Source organism: Podarcis liolepis (assembly GCF_965112155.1).
Source record: "Podarcis liolepis genome assembly, chromosome: 13".
NCBI classification, from domain to species: Eukaryota; Metazoa; Chordata; class Lepidosauria; order Squamata; family Lacertidae; genus Podarcis; species Podarcis liolepis.
In genome coordinates, this window is record NC_139573.1 from 8,048,755 (window position 1) to 8,057,241 (window position 8,487).

General features: G+C 40.4%; 1 long non-coding RNA gene across 1 annotated transcript; it reads right to left on the reverse strand.

Annotated features, from left to right (window-relative positions):
- Nucleotides 1–349: 349 nt before the first annotated feature.
- Nucleotides 350–843, reverse strand: LOC310691477. Its single transcript, XR_014518502.1, has 2 exons — nucleotides 730–843; nucleotides 350–649 (listed from the first exon to the last, which is right to left on the reverse strand). It is a non-coding gene; the product is annotated as an uncharacterized lncRNA (long non-coding RNA).
- Nucleotides 844–8,487: the final 7,644 nt, after the last annotated feature.

The window sequence follows — 8,487 nt, forward strand, 5'->3', positions numbered from 1 at the left end:
GGTGACACCACACCTCTGGAACTCTCTACCTGGGGAGGGGATTGATCATGGGGGTTAGAAGGGCAATGCAAGTTTGGTGGGGAGCAAGGGTGTCTGTAATAGAAAAATCATTAAGTCATGAGAACTTTGGTTGAGCATCATGTACTAATTTCTTTTGGACAAATTCTTGGTCTGAATCTTAGTCTTCTTTATTCTTTAAGATGTTTGGCAGGATTTCCAAATAAAGCATTTGTTTCCCTTCTCTTAATGTCTTCATTCAATCTGGTGCAGTTAACTCAATTTAGAGAGCTGCCATGGGCAAAGGGAAGTTTTTATCAGGCTACAGATTCACTTCCTCTCACTGTGTCTCTTGCACAGTAATAAACAGCTGTGTCCTCAAGTTTCAGGCTGTTCATTTGCAGATATACCATGTTTGCAGAGTTGTCCTTGGAGATGGTGAAGCGCCCTCTCACTGAGCCAGCATAATATTTTGAGTCTCCATTACAATCCCTTGCAATCCATTCCAGTCCCTTCCCTGGAGCCTGTCGTACCCAATCCATGCAGTAGCTGATGAGGGTGAATCCAGAGGTCCGACAGGAGAGGAGGAGAGACTCTCCGGGCCTTTTGACATCTCCTCCAGACTCAACAAGCTGGATGTCTGCTTGGACACCTGAAAAGAAAGAATGTTTGTAAGAGATCTGCTTCATATAACTCTGTGAATGGTACTCTCCCCTGTATTTGAAAAAATACCTTTGAAGGCTGCTAAAGTGAACACAAATGGAAACCAAAGCATGATTTCTTTCCTTGTCTCTGGGTGGGGGAGGTTAAGTGGAAATGTGTTCGGCAAACAGGGTGTGTGTCCTGATGTGGCTGGTGCAGTGAGATGAGACCACCGATATAAAGTGGAAACAGCCTTCAAATTTACATACAGCTCAGCATAAAGGGGCAAAACAGCCCTTGAGTAACCATTATCTCTTCATGCAAACACACTCCACTTAAGATTTGGGAGGTGGCAAACAGTTGGCCACCATATATATGGATAAGAACCAGGATGAGAATTATGAACACAAAATATGGGCCAGGGAGAAAATCAAAGTGTAAATAAATTATAGCTGCTCAGCCATGGAATAAATGATTATGGAATCTGCTCCCTTTAACTTATGGATAGCCAGTAGAAGCAATTTAAGTTTTCACATCCTTCCTTGGGAAGGGCTATCCCTACAAGTAGGCAAAGGTAGGCAGCTGTAGTGGGAAAGGGATCAGCAGCAGAGTTTGGGAGACTGGAGGTTCCCTGCACCCCTTGAGCTCACCCCATCCCCTCACAGGTGGTAGGAGATGCTGTCCTTTGGCCCGTGTTGATTGAATTGCCAATCTGGTTGATTTCTGAGCATGGAATGGAGGGGGGCCATTTGAATTTTAAACAATAAACAATGAGTAAACAATAAGTCTGAACCCTGAAAGCTTGCCTAATGCAAACTTCTCAACATAGCATTTTGAACGCAATGCATACAAACATTGCATTTTATGCTTATTAAACTTTTTCTTTAACACAGTTACCTTAGCACATATGGAATATGTGTACATCAACGTGCTTCTCTAAACCACCTTGTCACAGTATTCTGCATCAGCTGCAGCTTCTGGACCAATCCCAAGGGAAGTCCCACATACACCACATTCTAGCGTTGCCATATTTCATGAAATGGGGGGAATCGCCCCCTAAGCTTTTTGGAAGACCACCTCAAACCCATGGAGCTTTTGTTTGGAAATTTGCCCCTAAAAGTGAAAGAGTGTCCAAACTACCTCGGGCTCGGAAGAATCAGGAAGGCTTGAATTGTTATCTGTGCTGGATGGTGGAGGCTTAGGACTTGGGTAGAAACCTAATGAGGTAGCAAGAGCCCTTCCATTTAATGCTCATCCTGTATATACTTGTAAATACAAAATGATATATCACATCAATCCCCCAGCCTCTGCTGACTTTCATTGTAAGCTAGCCAAACCAAACATAGGTGCTGGCACATGAAATCTCTTATGTGAAATTTGAGTGCACATAACAATATGATCAATAAATTCCTTATGTTATACTGAAGGGAAAGCAAAAATAGGCCTGAGGTATAGCTGCCAGCTGCAGCCTGAAAAAAGGGGTACTGGGGAAATAGAGAACTCATGTTTCATAAGCTAAAGGTTCCCTCTCGTTTGTTCCTATGTCTTAGCTCTCCTGTTATTTTTCATTGAGATCATTGTGAACCCATCTTCTATCTGTTTTCCCATGAGGGAGTAAAGGAATGGAAAAACATGTTTACTGGTGCCATACAGAGACCGGACTTTGCACAAGTCATTACTCCCGCAATTACCTCAAATAATTGATTCTCCATGACACCTTCAAGCAGTTTTCCCCACCCAATCTGAATGTGGTTATATACCTTGAATTTGTGCTAATCATCTGATCAAATCTGAGCAGAGTTGTTCCCCTCAAGGCTTGTTAACTGACATGTTAAATAAATGTTATAAGGAAGTTGATGACCATCTGGAGAGATGGCTGCATTGGTGGTGGCGTTGCTACTTTTGTTATCACACATGGTGTGCAAGGCAAATACCATTACATGTCCTAGAAGTGATGCCCTCCCAGTGCCTCATGAGTGGTATCAACCCGAAGGTCTCATCATTGGTGGGATTACGTCTCAGATCCTTTTTCTTTCCTACAAAGTGTCCTTCCAGGTCCACCCTTCTGAGGAACAAGGCTTTGATGTTCCAATGTAAGAGACCCCTTCCTGCCTCCTGGTGTCTTGTGAGCTTGGAAACCTATGGATTTTAGTACAGGAATTAAAATTCTGAAAGAGCATGAATGGTGTTCTTGTTTATGGCTGGCTCCCATCATAAGAACTTGTGGAGATCATGTTCCTGATCACAACTAGAGCAGTTACACAACTAAAGCAGATACTTCAGTATCCTGTATCCATAACAGCCAAACAGATGCCTGAGATGATAAACTGTGAATGTTTAAATAAAATGAAGGCTATGGTGGACTCTCCTTCATTAGAGGTTTTCAACCCAATGTTGGGTGGCCATCTGTTAGGGCGTCTTTAGTTGAGATTCCTGCATTGCAGGGGGTTGGAGTAGATGTCCCTTGGTGCCCCTTCCAAGTACAATTCTGTGAGTTTGTGAAATACAATGAGATGGGAGAAATTAGTAGGAAGCTAAAAATGTTCAAAACGTGGTCTCTGTGAACACTGATGAAAAGGCAAACATGTATAATGAGATTTTTTAGAAAAAGCAAATTAAGGAATGCTTAGGTTTGAAACAGTGTTAGATGTGGATAAAATGAGAATAAAGAAAAGTTTTGAAAACAAGCAATGCTGTTAAAAAGAAGTGGGTATTATAGTATGTTCTCTAGTTGCTTAGCAGAGTGCTTTTGGTTTAATCTTCTAACTGGGAAATCAACTCAGCATGGTAAGAGACAGTTGTTAAGGACTATGCAGGCTGTTAGCTTATACTAACATAAATTTTACCAGAGTGGAACATACAAAGTAAAAATATAAATTTAGAGAGAAACTGGATGGAAAACATGTCAAACTGAAATGGATTTGCAATTTACTGCTTTCTCCATCTCCTTCCCTTGTTTGCAGCCACTGTGATAGTTTTTCTTCCTTAATATAATGATGGTCAAAGCTCATTGCATTTATGCTAGTTCTATGATAAAATATTTCACACTCACCGTAGAATTTAGTTGTGAAAGAGCTTATGATTTTCTTTGCAGAATGGTGACAAAGTTCTATCAGCATGTCCTGGCCTTGGTGTTTGCTATAAAAACGATAAATGAGAATCCCAGGGTCTTGCCCAATGCCACACTTGGATTCCACATCTATGACAGTTACTACATTGAGAGGATGACCTATCGTACCATTCTGGACCTGCTCTTCAAATCACACACATTTCTCCCCAACTATGCATGTGGCACGCAGAAAAACCTAATAGCCATTATTGGGGGCCTTGCCTCTGATATCTCCTTTCATATGGCTGACATCTTAAGTCTCTACAAGATCCCACAGGTAAGATCCTTGCACAATGAACTGGGTCCTTCACAAAATCAAGCATGCAACTCCATATTTTATTGATATTCGTGGAGAGATTGTGTAGCTGACACAGATGGAGAAATATGACTGTGTAGAAAATAAAATTATAATGTTTGAAAAACTGAATAAAACTGGCTTCATACAGTTGGGCGACACAGTATGTGGAAGATGGCATTCTCCCACTCATCCACCCCCCCATAGGCCTTTTCTGAGTGCCCCCCTGCACTGCATTCTTCAATATAGATGCTATAAATGAGCAGGAAATTCCCTGGGAGTGTCTGGCAGATTAACTTTCCATCTATGTTTCCCAGGCATCATACTCCCAAATTTGAAGCAGAGGATTGAACAAACACATTTCAACCAGAGCTGGAAATATAGATTGGTATTTTACTTCCCCAAATCTTGATTCCATAAAAAAGGACCTCACAGAATGGTTTGGCTTAAAGCATCTCTAAAGTAGTTGTGCATTCCCTTTTAGCTCACATATGGTTCATTTGCTCCAGAGCAAAGTGTCACAACACAGGCCCGCTCCTTTTATAGCATGGTTGCAAGTGAGACCCACCAATATATAGGGATCATCTGGTTACTGCAGCATTTCAGATGGACCTGGATTGGGCTTCTTGCTGTGGATGATGAAAGCGGAGACCATTTCTTGCAGATCCTGGAGCCATTGCTTTCTCAAAATGGAATATGCACAGCTTTTTCAGAAAGAATCCCAAACCAAGGCAATTTCCACGGGTTTGAAGATCTTAATGATCAGGCCCAAAATATTTACAAGCCTTTCATGGATATGAAAGCGAGAACATTTATTATATATGGGGAAACGATGACTGTAATGTGGCTGATCACTTTAATTGCTGTAGTTGCTCCTGAATATAAGGAAAACACTTCAGTTGGAAAGGTGTGGATCATGACAGCCCAGATTGATTTTTCCGTAACTGGTCTCATAAGGGGTTGGGATTTTGAAATATTTGAAGGCGCAATTTCCTTTGCAATTCACTCAGAAGAACCTTTAGGGTTCCAGACATATCTTCAGAATGTAAGGCTTCATTGGTCACAAGCAAATGGTTTCCTCAAGGACTTCTGGGGGCAAGCATTCAACTGTTCATTTCCAAATCCTGAAGCAGCAGCAAAAGTTGATAGAACATGTACTGGAGAGGAGAAGTTGGAGAGTCTTCCAGGGGCTGTTTTTGAAATGCGCATGACTGGCCACAGCTATAGTATCTACAATGCTGTCTATTCTGTGGCTTATGCTTTGCATGCCTTGCACTCATCTAGATTCAATAAGAGAGAAAAGATGAGGGGTAAGAGAATTAAACTTCAAGATCTCCACCCTTGGCAGGTAATGTCTCCATTGTGGAATTTGCTTTATTTTTGGCATTGTTGTTTTCATGGTCAAGCAGAAGATCTGTCTATATCTATCTGTCTGTCTATCTATCTATCTATCTATCTATCTATCTATCTATCATCTATCATCTATCATCTATCATCTATCATCTATCATCTATCAACTATCTATCTATCTATCTATCATCTATCTATCTATCTATCTATCTATCATCTATCTATCATCTATCTATCTATCTATCTATCTATCTATCTATCTATCTATCTATCATCTATCTATCTATCTATCTATCTATCTATCTATCTATCTATCATCTATCTATCATCTATCATCTATCTATCATCTATCTATCTATCTATCTATCTATCTATCTATCTATCATCATCTATCATCTCTATCTATCTATCATCTATCTATCTATCTATCTATCTATCTATCTATCTATCTATCTATCATCTATCTATCTATCTATCTATCTATCTATCTATCTACCTACCATCTATCTATCTATCTATCTACCATCTATCTATCTATCTATCTATCATCTATCTATCTATATCTATCTATCATTTATCAAATCTCCTGGCCTGCAGGCATTTAAATTTTTGTCTCTACCAAACGTTCAAACATAAAATAAAGCAATCCAGAACGAAAGGTTATGGGGAAAAGTCAAATATAAAATATACATTAAAAGCATCACATTAACAGGAAGGTAGAATAATACCTTAAAGATTTCAGAAGAAAACAGTACAAAGGAGGTCAAGTGCAAAGTGCACACTGAAAGCAGCAAAGCTAACAAAAGAATAACATTTTAACATAAGCATAGAACACGTATGTTGCTGTTGCTGCCAATCTTTGCAATGGTGGTTCATGTTAGGCAGCAGTTGTGGAAGCTCAGGCTCAATGACCTAGCACTGCACTCAGGCACTGCCCTATGAAAACTCCTCTATTCTGAACTTAAAAATGGAAAGCGTAATGCTGGTGGTCAACAAAAGAGGTTTGAAGACTCTCTCAAGGCAATTCTTTAAAATATGTAGTATAAACACCAACAACTGGGAAAAACTGGCCTGTGAGTGTTCCAATTGGAGAACAGCCGTTACCAAAGGTTTCATGGGCTTTGAAGATGCTCAAACTCTGGACGAAAGGGAGAAATGTGCTAAGAGGAAGGCACGCTTGTCAAATCCACATCATGATCAACTCCCATCCAGAAACCAATATCCCCACTGTGGTAGGGCGTGTGGATCTAGAATAGGCCTCTACTTTACTTATGGACTCATTGTTAAAGCCGTCTTTATGGAAGTCAATCTTACTCAGCGAAGAGTGATCGCCAAAGAAGAAGAAACACTAAGAGACAGCCAAGATGGTCTCAGGCATCTTCAGCCGTCGCACCTTTTGCAGGCACAGTCCCACATTTACAGAAGCCGTCCCGGTTTCTGATTCGATCCCAGAATGTCCAGCTTTTCCTTAGGATGTCCCTATTTTCATTGGAGAAATGTTGGAGGTATGCTTTTGTAGCTGGAGTCAATTAGGGTGCTGCCATACAAGGCCAGATGGGAAAAGGTCTGCAAAGACAAGCAGCAGGTCTTCCAGGACTCAAAGCCAAAATGGTTTTAGTTTAGCTCTGATTGTTTCGATGCTGTTCTTTGCTGATGTCTCCTGTTTGTTTTGCTGCATCACTTTTGTTTTACGACAAATTGTAAAGTTGTTTTTCTTTTCAGCTTAAGGATATCATAGAAAGGGTGTCACAGTTAAATACTGAAGAGTACAAATAACAGTAGGTAGTACTCATTGACAAAGTCTGTGGTTTCTGTTTTCCACTTAGATGTTTGATGGGGCAGAGAGAGAGATAGGAGAAAGAGAATCTATACATTTTCAGTACTCTACACCTGCAAATTTATTGCATCTTCATCAAAAAAATTGTACAGTCTCTACTAAATATAACAGCAATAATAATATTAAGTATATACTTTTTTTTTTACTTTTTCTCTGTTAACTAGCTCCACCCATTTCTTCAAGACATTTCATTTAACAACTCAGCTGGAGAACTGGTAACTTTTAATGACAAGAGGGAAATGGGAGCTGGATTTGACATCATGAACATGGTCATGTTCCCCAACACCTCTTTTGTTCAAGTGAAGGTTGGAAGGGTGGATCCCAAAGAAGGACACAAATTCCTCATCAGTGATGATAGGATCGTATGGCATAGGCGGTTTAAACAGGTGTGGATTCCAGGGCATTCTCATGGGCTATTTCATTATTAGGGCAGATTATCTGAGGGTCAGAAATTTACCTTACAAAACAATTTATTGTGCCGATGGTAATTAGGCACTGTTAATGTCAGATTAAAAAAACCACAACAAAATGTCCGTTTGAGGTGCTGAATATCCCTGTTCTTCCCATCATTGAAAGCAGTTGTATGTTTACTGTAGAGTGCTAAATATTGTTTAGGCCTTAATAAATTTTGGCCAGTTATCATTTCTTCATGGTCCAAACCTGGACTATACATCACCAGTTGGCCATCACATTTCTATGACGCACTGAGTAGAAATAGTCATCCTTTTTATCTGGTCTTCAACTTCTCATCAGTCAAGCAATGCACACATATTGAATGCACACATATTGTTTTAATTTAAATGGGGGACCACCTTAAACCATAGGAATGAAGAAATGCTAGAATTTTGTTTAATTGGGGTGTGGATGAAAGTAAGAGCAAACCTGTTGATGTGACAAAAGGTGTTAACGGGTTATTAGAAAGGAATCCTTTGACCTGGAGAGTGAGATGTTACCAAGGTGATGTGGTGTTTGTTTGAGGGGACAGGAATGGGAGTTTTCAAGCAAGGATATCTGGGAAGATGAAGAGGAAGAAGAGCGGAGATCCATGTTTGGGGGAGGCTGGGTGCAAGCCTTGCTGCTGAGATGCCTTGGATTTCAAAGCTGCACTGCTGTGGGGTACAAGTCCCTCTGGAAATGACCATGCTGTAAGATGTGGACTCCCTGCATGCAGAGTGGAGGTGTGAATAAGTGAATAAGCCATATTTCTTAAAGCCACGGCAGTTTCTGCCATATCTTCAGTTCTCCAAAGGAACACAG